We start from the raw sequence: 19,481 nt of genomic DNA on the forward strand, positions 1-19,481 counted from the left end.
AAACGAAAATATGTGTTGTTTTTTCCCTTCATGATATGACTGCGGACGTTTTGTGTTAAAATAATTTTTGCCTATATAATTACATGCAAAATTTAAAGTTTTTTTTTTCTTTTACCAAGGGCCAAGTTACTAGAATTTCCGTCCCTTATTTTCAAACCATTCAAAAAATATCTGTTTCTACGAATCTCTCCTTGTAGATTTTCAGTTCGCCATCCGTAAACTTTTCCTTCAGTTCCTCTTTGCAACATCCTAATAACCGAACGGTGACCCAGTCCATATTCCAAGGAATTTCAAACTGAAAGGTCACCGCCGGATTATGAGATCATCTTTCTCCATGGGGCCCCAAGATCGACAACACAGGCAAACACAGGACTGGACCCCTGCCCGCCAAACACAAACCCCAGTGCGACCACGAGCACTCCCGAGCGCCCATCAACCAAAGGATCATATATTGCGCCATGCTCCAGAACCTGGGGCTGAGACTGTTTGAGCCCCTCTAGTAAATTTTGTAAGGGGACTGAGCCCATTAAATAATGAATATACAATGCAACGCAAGCCAGCGTTGCTCCTCCTGCGTACCGCTTCGATTCCCGTGTATACGGGACAAAGCTGGTTAAAGGATATCTTACATATTCTATACTTACATATATTATATATTCTAGAAACCTTGATCTTTACCCACCTTTGATACGGGTCGACTGCTAACTTTCAGCCCCCTCAATGTTTTCTTCATGTCCACGCCTCTGCTTTGCTTTTCACAATTGTGGATAGAAAACTTCGAAGAATCCCGAATATCTTTGATATCTATTTTTTTTCCCCATTTTTGGTTCTAAAACTTTTATATAGCTTCAATTTCTGAAGCAACAGACAGCGTTTTTGTGCTTGAAATTCACAGACATAAACTCACTCACGATAACACCACCACAACCATAGGCCGAATCTAGCTAAAGTTTAGCAAATGCGTATTATTAGAGGTGTTTGGTGGTTGGATTCTTTGGGATAAACGTAACTTCAGTTTCTTCTTCCTAATAAGGTTTTCTACAAACGAAATAGGATTTAATCATAGACTTAAGATATAAATAGACCGCGCACGCTATTCATAAAACTTGTCGAACGTGAAGAAAAGATGAGCAGTATTGTCGGGGAAAGAACAGGTTCTGCGCTATTACATTTGGCGCGTTTTCGCAGAAGCTAGGATGCTGCTGTAACGAAATTTGACTCAATTCGATCAAGTTGATGAAAACTTTTCTTCATTTTTTCAATGAATTTCACTCATTTTTATGTGAAATATTTAGGGAGTATCAGATTTGAAAAAATAAATTCTATAAAATAAACAAATATTGGAAAACGGAACAACGTATATGTTGTAAAGCCTAATTCATTTATATTTTTAAATATTCTCTTCATTCACTTTGTCGCTTTTAATTTCGAAAATTTATTTATATTAGAGGTTATTAAAACAAAAATATATCTTTCCAGAACATTACAATTACTCTATATACTCATAATTAATGTATAATTAATTATAATGCATCGTATTATGTTATGTAATGTAACACATTCACACTCATACCATATTCAGTCATGAAATAATATTCAAACAATAAGAAAAAGTTTCATTTCTAACATTCCTGAAAAACATTCCTGATGAGTTGAGCAAAACTCATCACACAAAACTGTAAACACTTACATAATATTTCAGGATTAAAATAGATTTTACTCAAGAAAATTACAGAATCTCATCATCAATTTCTCTAAATTATAAGAATTAAAATTCCATGTAGAGTATATATGTGATAATTTAAAGTGTGTGTATATATATATATATATATATATATAATATTTTAGGATATAATATTTCATATATATAATATAATATTTACACATGTCACATATATATATATGTGGCATATGTAATCTCTTCGCTCCAAAAGTATGCATATGTTAATCTTAATTTAAGGTATTAAATCGTTTTTAGAATGATTCTTTTTCAAGATAACATCTGAGGTACACAATATATGACTTCAGGTCTTAGTACAGATATTGACTCAAAAAATCAATTGAATAATTAATTTTCTTGTTTGAAGCGGCAATTTCACATACAACAAACATAAATTAATGAATAAAAAAATTTCTTTTCTGTAATAGTTTTATCTCAGGTGTGAAGAGGGGTAAAAATACTATTATTTTTAGAGGTTGTTATGCATTTTTATGCAAAACTGCAATTGTCTAGAGGGGGGGGGGAAGTTTTCCTCACATTCTATTTAAATAGAATATTTTTCATAAATTTCTCCTTCTGAAAAGCATATTTTCTTCCAAGTTGAGCAAAACTCGAATGAACTCATTAGCTCGCCAAATCTCGCCAAATCTTGCGGAGACGTATATTTCAGTTAAAACTTCATAAAACTCACAATTTCAATCATTTATTGCCAAAAATTCTATTAAAACATTTAATAATGATTTATGACATTTGAATTTTACCAAAACTTGGAACTTTAATTGAATTAAATCCAAAATGGAGTCGTTAAAAACTGAGATTACGTCAGAAATCCATTGCATCGTCAATTTAATATTCCAATTTTTAATTTATAAGAAGAGGAATAAGCAAAAAAGTATTTCCTTGTGAAAGGATACTGGTCCCCCTTTCCTAAACCGCTCAGAACATCCGAAAGCTGCGCAAGTGTTGACCATTCTAATCAAAAATAAGACAGCGCGTGTAGATCGTCATACGAATAGCCATAAGGAAAGCATTGCCAGCGAGATTCCCTGACCAGCCTTTCGACCGGAGTCACGTGACTCCGGATCTTTGCTTCCCATTGTAACCCCTCGCGCGCACTCTATAGTATTATTACTCTGTGGATTTAATAGAGAAAAAGTTAAAAAGAAAGTGAAGCAAAAAGAATTTTACAGTACAAAAAAAAAAAAACCCCAAAAAAAACACGCTTTTCTGGAATGTCTTTCAGGGAAATAAAGGGAGTATTATTAGTTGTACTTACACGTTGTAGGAAGATAAATTTACCGATAAGAAGATTTAAGTAAGATGACAAAGAGATTCGTGCTTGAAAACCGGTTGAAAATTCGGCGTATTTCGCTGAAATCGGCGTTTGTTATAAGCAATCGAAATATAACAGATAAGCAAAACGGAATTCACGGGAAATGGGAGAAACTTCATTATATGTGGAAATTGGTTATGCATGTCTAGGTTCGTTATAAACGAGCAAGTTGCTGGAGAAATATTTATGTTCGTTTGGGTTCTGTAGATAAAACCGTATATGGTTATCATACCCTCTACTCTAGAAATCACCTGAAAAATATCAACGATCTATGAAGGAAATACTTTTTTTTAACGGATATCATGGTGAACTCGGAAAGAAGAGTCTACTGGTCTCCACCGTGAATCGAACCTAGTCCTCTTGCAAATCAGCGCGCTATGTATATATACCACACACCAAGTCCAGCCATATATCGCCATATGGCAATTTCCAACTACTAGTATATACACCACTGAAGACACGACCGTTACTTCCATATTTACGCACTGTGGCGTGACGCGCTGAAGTAGAGGCTCAGTAACCTCCCTTAACTTCAGGAAATGGCCTCCAGGTGGCGGCATTGATGAATTTTTTTCTCAGCCCAGTATATGAAGGAAGGCCTCTACTTCAGAGCGTCACGCTGGACGGTGGTTGTGGAGGTTTCGAAATATTGCCAAAAAACCTTATGTAGAGGTTTATCGTAGTAAAGTATATCGTTGCATCTCGATAGGAGTTTAACATTAGACTAAAGACAATCCGAAACAAGATGTGAAAAAATATTGTTTTGTAGAGATTTATCGTTACATCGAGTATCATTGTAGCGAGGTTTTACTGTAATACAAATTCTTTGTTGAACGGGGACCCTACCGCCCCCTCCACTGCATCTTCCTATGGTTCTTTCCACAAAATGGTTGAGAAGCACTGCTCTAAATGCTAAATGGGGTGGGGGGGGGGGCTGAAAGTTGCTGGTCGTCCTGCATATACGGGAATCAAGTACGTACGCGGGAGAGAGAAGTTACTTAGTTACTACATTGCATTACATTGTTTTTTCAGAAATTATTGGGGGTTCAAAGGGCTTCAGCCCTTAAGTTTCGGCACCTATGCGTAGAGTTCTCGCTCGACCACCGAGTTTAAAAGGGTTGATGAAAGGACCCATCGTTAAGAGTCAGAATGCGACTAATCGGGGAAATGATGCGAATATTTATAGTCGACGATAGTGAGTGTAGTCATCTTGACACGAAGAGATGCCACACACACGCAAAGCGATTTGTTTCTCTTCCCGCCATTTCCATGAAAAATAATCGCGTGCGATCGAGTGTGTGTTTTATGCACGCAAATCTTTCCTTTCCACGTCGGCGAAGTTCTTTCATGAGATTTTTTTTTGTCTTCTCCTTCACTAACTCAACTCTATCTCTATCTTCACTAATTCATAAATGTGTATAAAAGGCCGGAGAGGAAAAAAAACGGTAATTATAATACGAATTTCTTTTCGAGAGCAACGTTACTCAAGTTTTCAGAATCTTCTCGCACTTCCGTCCTTTGTTTTTAGAGAAGAAGCTTTATTTCCTGGTGCCGGAAACTGTAAATAAACCGTGGGAGAAAACGTATCGAATCCTATAAGAATCCAATGATTCAAGTCGCGGTTTCTACAAGAACACGAAGAAAATGACGGAAAACTGGAGTTATTTCAATCTCATCCATTGATGCTTTCTTTGAATTGACAAACGTTTCCACACATTTCATTTTATTATACGATTCATCGTACTTCGTACATTCATTACCAGAGGCATGTAAATGCACTCGGATAAATGAAAAAATTTATTCCTGCATGAAATGTGCCCCCCCCCCTTCTTCTTCCAAAATAGGAGGACATATTGTCTTTTATTTCACCTGTAGAGATAGATCTGTTGTTTCTCTGCGAACAAAATTTCGATATCTATGCGGAATACAAAATATGCTACCTTATACAATATGGGGGAATTTTCTTTTTCTGTGCAGCAAAAATTCTATGTACATGGAAGCATTCTCAGACTTTAAACGTTCATATTTTGTAAACTTATTCACCAAAAGAAAGTGAATTTCGTAGTTACTTTTAAGTATATAATACAGATCTATATTACGTGTAAAAAACATAATTATACTAGAACTCTTACTGTCACCTATCAAATAAGAAGTGGCTTATATTGAATCTTCGATTGAAGTTGGCGACCAGTTTTCAATTAGTGTGCCGTATGATTAAAAATATATGATATTATTAAATATTTTTTGAGCAATAATATATAAATTAAATTACCAAATTTGCTGCAAAGTTTAAACAGTTGGTATTTGCCCACATCTTTTTGTGAATGTAATCAACATGTTTCTGTTTGACTACAATTATAAAAATCAAAGACGACCGCCTCCTTTTTGCGAGTTTCACTAACGTTATTTTACCATACACAAACAATAACCATTCAAGTTTTGCAACAAACTTGATAATTTAATTTATATTATTGCTCAAAAAATATTCATTAATATCGAGTACCATATTGTTTTTTTTTCATTCGGCACAGTAATTGAAAACTGATCGCAAATTTCAATTGAAGAAATGTAACAGTTGTGTTTTTTATTTGTTAGGTGGCAGTAGTTCTTGTTCAATGATGGTGTTTGTAATTTAATAATGTACTGTGCAGTTATTTCTAATATTTTCTGAGAATAAGTTTACAAAATACGTTTAGAGTCTGAGAATGCTTCCATATGCATAGAGGTTTTTTTTTTTTTTGCTGAAAGCATTGAAAAAAAGAGTTACCAGAAATTCCTAAACTTGGACATGAGTAGGCATGCACATGCATCTTTGGGTATCTTCTTACATATGTTTACAAAAGATGTCGTCACCATATCAACAATTACTAAAAATTGCTTTCTAACCGAAACAGAACCGCTTATAATATGTATACATTTTTACGGTGTTTTTCAACGAAGGATATTTATTTATTAACAGTGCTGTTTCACCGTTTTGTTTGTTTCTGAATTGAAGAAGGAAGGTATTACACACACATTATTCTTTAATAAACTACCCCCGGTCCGTCTTAACGCATGGGCCCCGCCAAGTATGGCCCAAACGAATTTCTCTGGTGCACAGGGATACTCCACGGCATTTGGATCAGGTGCTATGATAAATAGCAGGTGCCATTTGGGCAAATGTCTCATTTTCATATGCAGAAATTTGAGCAATTGACAATGGCCACATAATTTTAGGGCCCTGCGATGAAGGCTTTGCTTGGAGTCCACTCCAGAGGCGGATTTATCGTTTTCTGGTCAGTGGGCTATACAAATTTTGCTGCCTTTCACGCATTTCAGTCTAGTTTCCTAGTCTACTCATTCCTCCGAATCGCGCTGGACCATAGCCGTTTAGTTTCCCACTCCTCCACCGAAAATATACCTCTGTATCCTGTATCCAAGTAACTCTTTCAGTTGTTCACTTGCTTTCATACCTTCTAGGTCGTTGTTTTTGTCCCTCGCTCCGCAGGTCATTCTTTCGGTCCTTAACATATTTGCGGGGCGCGGTAGCCCAGGTCAATAGGATACTCGCCTAAAGTACCAACGATGTTTAGAGGTGTCGCGAGTTCGATACCCGGTTTGCCCTTGTGAGCAAACTTTCCTGACACAGGGGTACAACAGAAACGGCGACATGACCACGGAAAAGATTGATACCTCAGGGAGTCCCACATCGAGGGGTTAGCGCACCAACCTCTCGGTGAATATGGAAATAAGCCTGCCGTTCGGAATCGGCAATAAGTTGTAGGTCTCGGTCTAATTAGCCCTCGTGTGCAGAAAATGACCGTGGTGTGACAAAAATGATCAAAATGATCAATTTAATATATTTGCACACTATTTTGGTCACTCACATGCTTCTACACTCTCTAGATTGGTCATCCAAGTGGTCTGGATTTTAATGACACCATCTCGTTAAAATGCAAAACAAAGAACAGCTTTGCGAGTATCAGTAACAAGAAAGTTTTTTTCTTTGAAAGCTCTCCGGGTAACGGGATTTTTAACAGTTCCGGACGGCATTCGATCACGGCGGAGGCCCCCCAAAAACAGTGTCACAGAGCACCAGGGTTTCGTGGAACACCAGTTGGAAACCCGTCGTGTATAGATGCCATATCGGAGTGGATGGTATAGATGCAATCTTCGTTTTTTTTTTTCAAACACCAACCGCCGTTTGTTTCAGTCGAGAGCGTGTTCAAACAGGTTGAAAAACGAAAACACGCGTTGATTATGAATAAAATAATTACGAGCACGCATGTTTTTCGTGAGTTATTCTACCCTGTTGTGTTAGGAATACGTAATAATACATTACACCAGGAAGTGCTCGGGGCGATAATCCGAAGAGAGTCACCTATTCAGCACCTCCGTGTTGTTAAGTATACGTAACTAATGAAAGGCTAAGTCCTTACATTACAGCGATTAGTTGTCGTGGTTGAAGTGCACCGCGACATCTATGAGTATAATTGTTCCCAGATTCGCCTGGCTGGTGACGGATGTACCAACTTTCTCTCTCTCCCTCTATCTCTGTCTATACATCAGAGTCTCTGCTTTTGTGTGCAGGCTGAACATACTCGGGCGTTGTTATCAAGAAGATAACTGGATGCCGAATAGATGACAAAAAAAAATATGGGAACTATAGAAAAATGACTAAATCAAGATCGTGGGAATTCGAACGCTCTCATAAGAACTGTATCTGGTTCGTACGCTTAGAAATGTCGAGGAGATAGCTCTAGCTTCCTCCATATGTCAGTATTTCCAAAAGTGGACAGTGCAGTGATACCTCGGTTAACGAAGATGATTCGTTCCGGAATCACGTTCGTTACCCGAAACGTGATTTTCTATAGGTTTCTATAGAAAATCGTTTGATTCGTTCTAGCTTCTGCTCAAAATTAAGACGAGTTTTTCAAAACATTTACGAGGAATGTTTACTAAAGCTCGCGTTGAAGCAACCCCATCGAGCTCGTAGGCGTTCCCATTCATTTGTGATTTGGTAAACGCATTTCTGTGTCTGATACATGCAGATGGAAAAGATAATCTTCTGGAATGCCCAGCCTGTTTTCAGCTTGATGCTAAGGATCTTGTACTAAAAAAAATGCGTACTCTGAAAACGTAGCCCCCCCCCTTTTTTTCTATGGATTTTGTCTATACCAGGTTCTCAACCGGTGCTCCACGGCGACTCGAAGAAAATAAAATGAATCAGTAAATTTGATAGATAAGTAAATAAGAGAGGCCTACAATGTTCTGCCATGAAAATTATGTACAAAAAAGGGCTTCTCGAGTCCAAACAGGGCTCCGCCATAGAAATTATATACTGAAAAGGGCTTCTCGAGTCCAAACAGGGCTCCGCCATAGAAATTATATACTGAAAAGGGCTTCTCGAGTCCAAACAGGGCTCCGCCATAGAAATTATATACTGAAAAGGGCTTCTCGAGTCCAAACAGGGCTCCGCCATAGAAATTATATACTGAAAAGGGCTCCGCGAGTAAAGAAATGTTGAGAACCGCTGGTCCAGACTGTCGAATCCCGTTATAACGAACTCCAAGAGACCGGAGAAATCACTTCGTTATAACGAAATTTCGTTATAAAGGAATTCCAGGTTATTTAAAAATATCCCAAAGTAAACTAAATGGGGGATTAGAAAATTGTTCGTTAAAACGAGATTTTTCGCTACAACGGTATTCGTTACATCGGGATTCGACTTTATTTCTAATCTGAGTTTTAATAGTATATAATTTCAGTAGCATTTCGACAGCCAGCCACCATGCATATACTTCTCTTTTAAACATAATAGACGTATCATACGTATTTTTTATTGTTAATTTTATGATTTTTTTATTTATTTGTTCTACTACAGTCGAATCCCGTTATAACGTCTCCAAGAGAACGGAAAAATCCCTTCGTTGGAACGGAATTTCGTTATAAAAGAATCAGGTTGTTTACATTGTTCCTATGTAAACTTATTTGAGGGATTGGAAAAGTGTTCGTTAAAACGAGATTTTCGCTATAACGGTATCCGTTAAAACGGGATTCGACTATAATTCAACTCCAGTTTATATTGTGATTATTTTGTGTTTTGATTTTTTTAAATTTTTCTTTCATCTTTTCAATACTTCAATCAACTTTTCGTCTCGCACTCTTTTAAGTTCTTAAAATTATAATCCCCCGGATTGGCAACTACTTGCCTCTTTGGCGAATGATGTACGGTAAAACCCCTCTTGCCGGATACCTCTCTGATGCTGTCACCCCTCTTTTACGGACAATTTTTTTTTGTCCCGCCTGTGTCCGCAATAGAGAGGGTTTACTGTATATTCGTTTAGTAAGGGACAATTCCGGGTTATAGTGTCGCAGGGAGTTTTTCTTTAATAGGGTTGCTAATAAATGGAATAGCTTACTTCCGGGAGATCGTGAATTCTAACACAATTGATATGTTTAAAAAGAAGTACGAGTGTAGACATAGTGTATTATGCATTATTAATTTTTTCTTTTGGCGATATATGCTCTTATATCGGGTATTTTTGTGATGTTTGGCATTTATATTTTTTATGGGCTTAATATTTTCAGCCATCTTGTTGAGCAATTTGCCTATTGCGACCTTTGTAATTGCATGTATGAAATTACGATCTAATAAATGGGGGAAAAATGATTGAGCTAAGAGACGCTGTTATGAGGTGATATCTCTTTCATTAACCTCGAGTAAATATCATGTATCGCATCGCAGGGGTGGCAAACTTCTGTTTTCGATTTCGTGCCGGCGTGCACTTAATCAATGTCCCGATTAAACACCTTGTACAAATTGCATTCAAGGATAAAAGGGTGGATTAAGGGTGCTCTTCTTTTGATGATGGGTATAGACAGTGCTAGCAACTGGAAAAAAGTTGAAGACCTCTGGGTTAGGTGCAATGTCGCGGGCCGCACCAGGGATAAAACTCCGGTATATAAGCCGTGCGCATACATTTGGGGAGAAAACTCCGACACAGAAGCCGCACCCAGTTATTATTGAATTAGAAAATAATTATTATATAACTGAATTCTTCATTTTTTGGGAAAGAGTATATACTCCCCCACGAACAGTGAAGTCAGCGCAAAAGGAAACTGCATAAATAATTCTAAATTTCGTGCAGCAAGTAAAAAAAAAAATATATATTTTTTTTTCTGGTAAATAAATACTTAACTTTTACCAATAGACAGCAGCACATTAGTTTTGAATTTTAATGGGAAAATATATAAAAGGAAACTTTTTTGAGGGAAATTTCGCTCGTCGAGATTATCATTCATCACTGACTTCCGATGATTGAGCAAGAAAATCTATTACCGTCACGTCCATAAATTCCACAGTACGTTTGAAGTCAGTCACGTGACCTGTGTGTTTCAGGGGTGTCACGACCCCTGAAGTCGAATTGTTCAAAAATGACTTCAAAAAAATATTTCATTCAATTGCAAATACAATACTAAATACGTCGTGTCAACCAGTTAATTTGTTTTTGCATAATAAAAGAAAGAAATAATGAATTACAGTGTAAACGTATGCAAGAAAAAACACTTTGAACACGATTTTCTCAGATTGCAGTTTTTTTGAGTTCCTCCGTAAGATTTAAAAAAACGAATGCCCCAAAAATTCTGAAATTTTCCACAAGTCTTTATTCGACATATGTTAGTAAATTAGACCTTGAACTTGGATATCTAATCATTCGGTTAGAATTTTATGAATTTTTAAAGTTTGAAAAATACATAAATTTCAAAAATCTAAATTCAACATTTTTAAAAACAGACTTCCCATTAGTCAATTGCTAAATCCTAGGTTCATTTTACTAACACATGTCGAATAAACATTTCTGCGAAATTTTAGAATTTTTGGGGCAGTAATTTTTGTTTAAATCTCAGGGATGAGCTGAAGAAATTGCAATGTGAGACATTCACGTTCAAATCGTTTTTTCTTGTATACGTTTACACTGTATAATTCATTACTTCTTCCTGTCATTATATGAAAAAAAAACAAATTAACCGATTGACACGAAATTGTTTGCATTTTACTTGCAATTGAATGAAATATTTTTTGAAGTAATTTTTGAAAATTCGACTTCAGTGGTCGTGACACCCCTTAAAGAGGTTTTGTGTTTGTGTGTTGAAAATATACAAATTGTTTTTGTCAAATCAGAAATTTTTTCTATATGAACTACAATTTCGTCAATCGGAACTAGTGTATCAAAAGTATAATAGTTTTTTCATCTTGTCACGTGTCGCACAAAATCGCCTTGCGAGTGGCCAGTGGGCCAGCTGTCGGCAACCTCGGTGTATCGTTTACAACGAATATTGGGAAAAGCGAATGCTTTTCACGTTCCCGTGCGACTTCGTTGTATCCGGGCTTGACTGTAGTACATAGTTTGATAATCGTATCATCGTTGTCCCATAAAGAACACTGTCCGGCGTTTCCGGTCGGAATTATATGCCCGTTTCCTGTGCACAGTATTTAGCAGGTACCCTAGAAAACGACAACAGGAAGTGCCGCGGCGTCGTTTTGTTCTTTAATATATATCTGGGGAGTCGGGCATGGGTTTCAAGTGCTTGTGGTACTGGTGCAAGTGTGCGTCCGATAACTCACTGGGCTCAATTGGTGAGACCCGAGTCTAGGAGGATAGATAAAAAAAAACCCCAACCACCCTCGTTTATCCATCGATAAACTCGAGCATCTGTTGACAAGGGCAAGAGTGGGTGAGTGAGTGGCATGCAATACTTTGTGGTGAGTCATAAGTTCTCTTCCAGATAGGGGGTCCCCTTAACGAACATCCATCCAATCCATCCCAATGTGGCACTTCCGGAGAAATGAGTCCCGTAATCAGAAACATATTGATGATGATGACTTCCTGTCGCACAAGCCAAAACCTCGTGTATCGTTTACTTTTTTTTACGCAGCTTTTCCTGTCCGTTTCACTTCAACCCTTTCACGTAGCGATTGCACACATCAGTGTTTCTCAACCTTTTGAGAACAAGGGCCAAGTCTGAAACAATTTGACGGACAACTTGGGTCCCGTATCATGGGACATATGCCTGTAATTTTCATTGTTCCTATCTTTTTAAACCTATAAGTGACATTGTCGAGATATCTCACAGTATCCTTTAAGGTCCATTATTTTAGCATCGACAAGAGCTCAGATATTTTATAAAAGGGGCCTATTCAATCGGCAAATTTTTAGCCATTTTTTATCCCCTTGTCAGTGAAATTTCGTCAGCTCTGCACCTGCCTCCTAACGCACATTGGGATCAGGGACATACAAGGTGGGAAAGTACCACCTCAGATGATCAAAAATTTGTTTTTTTATACAAAAAATATTTAAAAAATTTTAATGTCGGAAGAAAATATACCTTTATATATACGGGGTGATTATAAAAAAACTATCCCGACATATGGGCCCCTGACTATCATACCATTCACAGAAACTGAATGAAATTTTGGCATAAGGTATTTTGAGGTATGCGCTCAAGAATGATATGGAAAACAACAGTGTCACTTTAACAGTTACGGTTACAGTGAGAAAATTTCGAAAATATCAAATGGCAACACCAAGTTTTTTGTATTGGAATGCGATCTCCATACTGAAAAACACTAAATAGGGTTGGAATGGCACCTGTAGCACGAAAACCCCCGGAGCTAGGCAAGGAAAAAGGACTTTGCCGTGCACCAGAGCATTAATGTTCGTTTCATTCGTCACACCGTTTCTTCGGCTGAGACAGTCCTCCTGACTGATTAGTCCTCCACAAGGTCATGTGGAAAATTTGTGAAACACAATAAAATGCTTTATTTTATGCTGCTTCTCTGTCCTTATTGGTTGTCCTCACTTTTAGCCTATCTACCGCCGGTGATTTTCATGCTGCAGTTGCCGTTTGAACGCTATTTAGGGTTTTTCACAATGGAGATCACATTCCAATACAAAAAACTTGGTGTTGCCATTTGATATTTTCGAAATTATCTCACTGTAACCGTAACTGTTAGAGTGACACTGTTGTTTTCCATATCATTCTTGAGCGCATACCTCAAAATACCTTATGCCAAAATTTCATTCAGTTTCTGTGAATGGTACGATAGTTAGGGGCCCATATGTCGGGATAGTTTTTTTATAATCACCCTGTATATTATAGCCTATATATACTATGTTATTATAATCAATTTCTGTTAATTTCAATGCTAATTGAAGGCTAAGAACTCAAAATTTCTCTTTAAGAAATTCATTCGACTCACCCTCTAAGCCAAAAATATTCAACCCATGGTCTGCGGGCCAAATGTGGCCAGTCACCTCAAACCTAATTTTATAAAAATGAATCAACGTACATTCACAGATCACTTAAGTGAACCGAGGCTCATTTACAGATCACTTGAGTGATTCGCAGCGCAGTTTCAGAAAACTTAAACGGTCCGTGGCACATCTAAATATGCCCTAAGTGACAAGCACAGTTCCAGAGGCCCGCGGTACATTTCTAGAGTGCTCAAAATATCCGCGGAACATTCAGAGATCAGTAAAGATGCCATTTAGAATATTTCATATTTTTGTAAAGGGTGGATGATGAGTTCAGCATCATTGAATTCCCCCCCCCCCGACGTCATATGTCAGTAAATCTGAACCCGCCGCCCCATCGATGCTAATGTAATACTTGAATAACCCCCTTAAAGTTGATTTCTCAATATGGAACACTGTTTTCCCCTCTGCCCCTTACTTTGCTTCTGCTGTAAATCAAAAGAAGCTAAACTCAATCAACAAAGATATGGCATTTTTTTTGGGGGGGGGGGGGAAGGGCTAGTGATCTCTGCTGTGCCGCACAAAGGGTTAGGGGCAGTTCAAGTATTACGTAAACAAATTTTTAGCCATTTTTGACACTCTCCCCCCCTTGTCAGCAAAACCTTGACCTTCCCCCCCCCTCCTTGTCAGCAAAATTTCGTCATCAGCTCTGGAATCCTAACGCATATTGGTGAGATCAGAGACGTACACGCGGGGAGGGGGGTGGGGACGAGCATAGAGATGCTCGTGCCCCCCTCCCACGATCAAAAATTTATTTTTTTTAATGCAAAAAAATATATATATTTTTTAATTGAAATTTCGGACGAAAATACCTTTACATGTTACTATATATAATCGATTTCGGTTAATTTCAATGCTAATTGAAGGCTAAGAACTCAAAATTTATCTTTAATAAATTCATCGCGACCTACCCTCTAAGCCATACAATGATAAATCGCATAAAGGGCCCGCGGAAAAAAAATATGGCCTCGGTGAGTTATCTGATGCGGCCTTCCCTCCTCAAACCTAATTTTGTAAGAAAATGAACTAAGCGGCACATTTACAGATCGCTGTCCCGTGGAACACTTAATTACTTAATTCCAGAACATTTAAGCGATCCGTGATATATTTAGAGATCCCTTGAGTGACATGTGACGTAGTTTTAGAGACTTAAGTGGCCCCCATTGCGGTTCAAAATCACTCAAGTTACCGGCGGCACATTCTTAGATTATTTCAATGATCCGCGGCATATAATTACGGATCATTTGAGTGATGCGTGGCACAAATCCAGGGCAACTAAGCGGCCGTGATACATTTCTAGATCACTTGGATCCGCGACACATTTAGAGATCCTGAAGTGGCTCTGTAGGGCACTTATTAGTGGGGAGGGGGAAATGTTACTTCAAGTGCCTACAAACTATCGAAAGGTTTTTGACACACCGAGTAAGATGTCATTAAAAATATTTATATTTTTTTGAAGGGTGGTTGATGACGTAAGCATTATCCAAACACCCCCCTTGTCATCAAAAGTCAGCAAATCGGAAACCCTCCCATCGATGAGGACGTAATACTTGAACGGCCCCTTATTAATACATTTGTACCGTTTTTTCAACGACACCTATTTGAGAATTTGCAACTAATGCTAAAGTTGTAATACACAGCGTTTTCATGTTGTAAATAATGGCCAAAAACATTCATCGCACAACTCATTGCCTATGTTCATACCGCAAATTTAATTGCGATCGGTAATTAGGCCTATTGTTGAAAGTGTCTTTTTAAAGACATTATTCGCCCGGAGAGGGGCTCGAAACCTGGACCGTTAGGTTAAAAGCCTAACGCTTGAGCTATCCGGGAACGGCGCTTGCACGGTCTTTTCGTTAATGCATACGAAGAGAATCAATGATACATAAAATACAACGACCGGAAAGAGGGCTGGAAACATTAGGTAAAAAGCGCAACGCTCTATCGACTGAGCCATCGAAGAAGGGGGGCCGAAAAACTGGTCTTATACTCATTGCATACGCACAGGATCAATTATACATAGAAACAATATCATATCGCCAGACAGGGGCTCGAACCCTGGACCGTTAGATTAAACGCCTAACGCACAACCGACTGAGCTATACGGGCCCGGTAATGACGTGGTCTTTTCGTTAATGCATACGCAGAGAATCAATGATACATAAATCGCAACGCCCGGAAAGAAGGCTGGAACCATTAGGTAAAAAGCGCAACGATCTATCAATTAAACAATCGAGGAACAGGGGCCCGATAAACTGGTCTTATCCTCATTGCATACGCACAGATTCATACCTAGTAAAAAGTTCACATCGCCCGGACAGGTTCTCGAAACCTGGACCGTTAGGTTAAAAGCCTAACACTCTACCTACTGAGCTATCCGGGCCCCGTGATGACCTGGTCTTTTCGTTAATGCATACGCAGAGAATCAATGATATGTATTGAAACACGTCTCATCACTCGGAAAGAGGGCCTAAACGATTACTTAGAACCGCAACGTTCTACCAACTGAGCCCTCCAGGAAAGGGGCCGATAAACTGGTATTATTCTCATTGCACACGCACAGGATCAATCATACATAGTAAAAAATTCACATAGCCAGGACAGGGGCTCGAACCCTGGACCGTCAGGTTAAATGCCTAACGCTCTACCGACTGAGCCATAAGGGCCCGGTAATTATGCGGTCTTTTCGTTAATGCATACGCAGAGAATCAATGATACATAAACAGCAACGACCGGAAAGAGGGCTGGAACCATTAGGTAAAAAGCGCAACGATCTATCAATTAAGCAATCGAGGAACAGGGGCCCGATAAAGTAGTCTTATCCTCATTGCATACGCACAGGTTCATACATAGTAAAAAATTCACATCGCCCGGACAGGGGCTCGAACCCTGGACCGTTAGGTTAAAAGCCTAACGCTCCACCGACTGAGCTATTCGGGCCCGCCGGTAATGACGTGGTCTTTTCGTTAATGCATACGCAGAGAATCAATGATATGTATTGAAACACGTCTCATCACTCGGGCCTCAACGATTACTTGAAAACCGCAACGTTATACCAACTGAGCCATCCAGAAATGGGGCCGATAAACTGGCATATCCTCATTGCATACGCCCAGGATCAATCATACATAGTGAAAAATTCACATCGCCCGGACAGCGGCTCGAACCCTGGACCGTTAGGTTAAATGCCTAACGCTCTACCGACTGAGCTATCCGGGCCCGGTAATGACGCGGTCTTTTCGTTAATGCATACGCAGAGAATCAATGATATGTATTGAAACACGTCTCATTACTCGGAAAGAGGGCCTAAACGATTACTTAGAATCGCAACGTTCTACCAACTGAGCCATCCAGGAATGAGACCGATAAACTGGTATTATCCTCATTGCACACGCACAGGATCAATCATAGATAGTAAAAAATTCACATCGCCCGGACAGGGGATCGAACGCTGGACCGTTAGGTTAAAAGCCTAACGCTCTACCGACTGAGCTATCCGGACCCGGTGGGGAGGTGGTCTTTTTGTTAATGAATACGCAGAGAATCAATGATACATAAACAGCAACGACCGGAAAGAAGGCTGGAACCATTAGGTAAAAAGCGCAACGATCTATCAATTAAGCAATCGAGGAAGAGGGGCCCGATAAAGTAGTCTTATCCTCATTGCATACGCACAGGTTCATACATAGTAAAAAAATTCACATCGCCCGGACAGGGGCTCGAACCCTGGACCGTTAGGTTAAAAGCCTAACCCTCCACCGACTGAGCTATCCGGGCCCCGTGATGACCTGGTCTTTTCGTTAATGCATACGCAGAGAATCAATGATATGTATTGAAACACGTCTCATCACTCGGAAAGAGGGCCTAAACGATTACTTAAAACCGCAAGGTTCTACCAACTGAGCCATCCAGGAAAGGGGCCGATAAACTGGCATATCCTCATTGCATACGCCCAGGATCAATCATACATAGTGAAAAATTCACATCGCCCGGACAGGGGCTCGAACCCTGGACCGTTAGGTTAAAAGCCTAACCCTCCACCGACTGAGCTATCCGGGCCCCGTGATGACCTGGTCTTTTCGTTAATGCATACGCAGAGAATCAATGATATGTATTGAAACACGTCTCATCACTCGGAAAGAGGGCCTAAACGATTACTTAGAACCGCAAGGTTCTACCAACTGAGCCATCCAGGAAAGGGGCCGATAAACTGGCATATCCTCATTGCATACGCCCAGGATCAATCATACATAGTAAAAAATTCACATCGCCCGGACAGGGGCTCGAACCCTGGACCGTTAGGTTATATGTCTAACGCTCTACCGACCGAGCTATCCGGGCCCGGTAATGACGTGGTCTTTTCGTTAATGCATACGCAGAGAATCAATTATATGTATTGAAACACGTCTCATCACTCGGCCCTCAACGATTACTTAAAACCGCAACGTTCTACCTACTGAGCCATCCAGGAATGAGGCCGATAAACTGGCATATCCTCATTGCATACGCACAGGATCAATCATACATAGTAAAAAAATTCACATCGCCCGGACAGGGGCTCAAACACTGGACCGTCAGGTTATATGTCTAACGCTCTACCGACCGAGCTATCCGGGCCCGGTAATGACGTGGTCTTTTCGTTAATGCATACGCAGAGAATCAATGATACATAAACAGCAACGACCGGAAAGAGGGCTGGAACCATTAGGTAAAAAGCGCAACGATCTATCAATTAAACAATCGAGGAACAGGGGCCCGATAAACTGGTCTTATCCTCATTGCATACGCACAGATTCATACCTAGTAAAAAGTTCACATCGCCCGGACAGGTTCTCGAAACCTGGACCGTTAGGTTAAAAGCCTAACACTCTACCTACTGAGCTATCCGGGCCCCGTGATGACCTGGTCTTTTCGTTAATGCATACGCAGAGAATCAATTATATGTATTGAAACACGTCTCATCACTCGGCCCTCAACGATTACTTAAAACCGCAACGTTCTACCTACTGAGCCATCCAGGAATGAGGCCGATAAACTGGCATATCCTCATTGCATACGCACAGGATCAATCATACATAGTAAAAAAATTCACATCGCCCGGACAGGGGCTCAAACACTGGACCGTCAGGTTATATGTCTAACGCTCTACCGACCGAGCTATCCGGGCCCGGTATTGACGTGGTCTTTTCGTTAATGCATACGCAGAGAATCAATGATACATAAACAGCAACGACCGGAAAGAGGGCTGGAACCATTAGGTAAAAAGCGCAACGATCTATCAATTAAACAATCGAGGAACAGGGGCCCGATAAACTGGTCTTATCCTCATTGCATACGCACAGATTCATACCTAGTAAAAAGTTCACATCGCCCGGACAGGTTCTCGAAACCTGGACCGTTAGGTTAAAAGCCTAACACTCTACCTACTGAGCTATCCGGGCCCCGTGATGACCTGGTCTTTTCGTTAATGCATACGCAGAGAATCAATGATATGTATTGAAACACGTCTCATCACTCGGAAAGAGGGCCTAAACGATTACTTAGAACCGCAACGTTCTACCAACTGAGCCCTCCAGGAAAGGGGCCGATAAACTGGTATTATTCTCATTGCACACGCACAGGATCAATCATACATAGTAAAAAATTCACATAGCCAGGACAGGGGCTCGAACCCTGGACCGTCAGGTTAAATGCCTAACGCTCTACCGACTGAGCCATAAGGGCCCGGTAATTATGTGGTCTTTTCGTTAATGCATACGCAGGGAATCAATGATACATAAACAGCAACGACCGGAAAGAAGGCTGGAACCATTAGGTAAAAAGCGCAACGATCTATCAATTAAGCAATCGAGGAAGAGGGGCCCGATAAAGTAGTCTTATCCTCATTGCATACGCACAGGTTCATACATAGTAAAAAAATTCACATCGCCCGGACAGGGGCTCGAACCCTGGACCGTTAGGTTAAAAGCCTAACCCTCCACCGACTGAGCTATCCGGGCCCCGTGATGACCTGGTCTTTTCGTTAATGCATACGCAGAGAATCAATGATATGTATTGAAACACGTCTCATCACTCGGAAAGAGGGCCTAAACGATTACTCAAAACCGCAAGGTTCTACCAACTGAGCCAT

The 19,481-nt window shown here is 39.8% G+C and overlaps 10 non-coding genes across 10 annotated transcripts; all 10 read right to left on the bottom strand.

Moving 5' to 3' along the window:
- Positions 1-15,661: 15,661 nt before the first annotated feature.
- Positions 15,662-15,734, bottom strand: TRNAK-UUU (transfer RNA lysine (anticodon UUU)). The gene has a single exon. It is a non-coding gene; the product is annotated as a tRNA-Lys (tRNA).
- Positions 15,735-16,218: 484 nt separating this feature from the next.
- Positions 16,219-16,291, bottom strand: TRNAK-UUU (transfer RNA lysine (anticodon UUU)). The gene has a single exon. It is a non-coding gene; the product is annotated as a tRNA-Lys (tRNA).
- Positions 16,292-16,497: 206 nt separating this feature from the next.
- On the bottom strand, positions 16,498-16,570 carry TRNAK-UUU (transfer RNA lysine (anticodon UUU)). The gene has a single exon. It is a non-coding gene; the product is annotated as a tRNA-Lys (tRNA).
- A 210-nt stretch (positions 16,571-16,780) lies between these two features.
- On the bottom strand, positions 16,781-16,853 carry TRNAK-UUU (transfer RNA lysine (anticodon UUU)). Its single transcript has one exon. It is a non-coding gene; the product is annotated as a tRNA-Lys (tRNA).
- Positions 16,854-17,055: 202 nt separating this feature from the next.
- On the bottom strand, positions 17,056-17,128 carry TRNAK-UUU (transfer RNA lysine (anticodon UUU)). The gene has a single exon. It is a non-coding gene; the product is annotated as a tRNA-Lys (tRNA).
- A 209-nt stretch (positions 17,129-17,337) lies between these two features.
- On the bottom strand, positions 17,338-17,410 carry TRNAK-UUU (transfer RNA lysine (anticodon UUU)). Its single transcript has one exon. It is a non-coding gene; the product is annotated as a tRNA-Lys (tRNA).
- Positions 17,411-17,619: 209 nt separating this feature from the next.
- TRNAI-UAU (transfer RNA isoleucine (anticodon UAU)) lies at positions 17,620-17,692 on the bottom strand. Its single transcript has one exon. It is a non-coding gene; the product is annotated as a tRNA-Ile (tRNA).
- Positions 17,693-18,169: 477 nt separating this feature from the next.
- On the bottom strand, positions 18,170-18,242 carry TRNAK-UUU (transfer RNA lysine (anticodon UUU)). The gene has a single exon. It is a non-coding gene; the product is annotated as a tRNA-Lys (tRNA).
- Positions 18,243-18,719: 477 nt separating this feature from the next.
- Positions 18,720-18,792, bottom strand: TRNAK-UUU (transfer RNA lysine (anticodon UUU)). Its single transcript has one exon. It is a non-coding gene; the product is annotated as a tRNA-Lys (tRNA).
- Positions 18,793-19,277: 485 nt separating this feature from the next.
- TRNAK-UUU (transfer RNA lysine (anticodon UUU)) lies at positions 19,278-19,350 on the bottom strand. Its single transcript has one exon. It is a non-coding gene; the product is annotated as a tRNA-Lys (tRNA).
- Between the last annotated feature and the right edge of the window lie 131 nt (positions 19,351-19,481).

This window comes from Pholcus phalangioides, unplaced genomic scaffold (assembly GCF_987345545.1).
Source record: "Pholcus phalangioides strain wild (caught in Gottingen) unplaced genomic scaffold, Ppha-v1.0 ptg000015l_1, whole genome shotgun sequence".
Classification (NCBI taxonomy): domain Eukaryota; kingdom Metazoa; phylum Arthropoda; class Arachnida; order Araneae; family Pholcidae; genus Pholcus; species Pholcus phalangioides.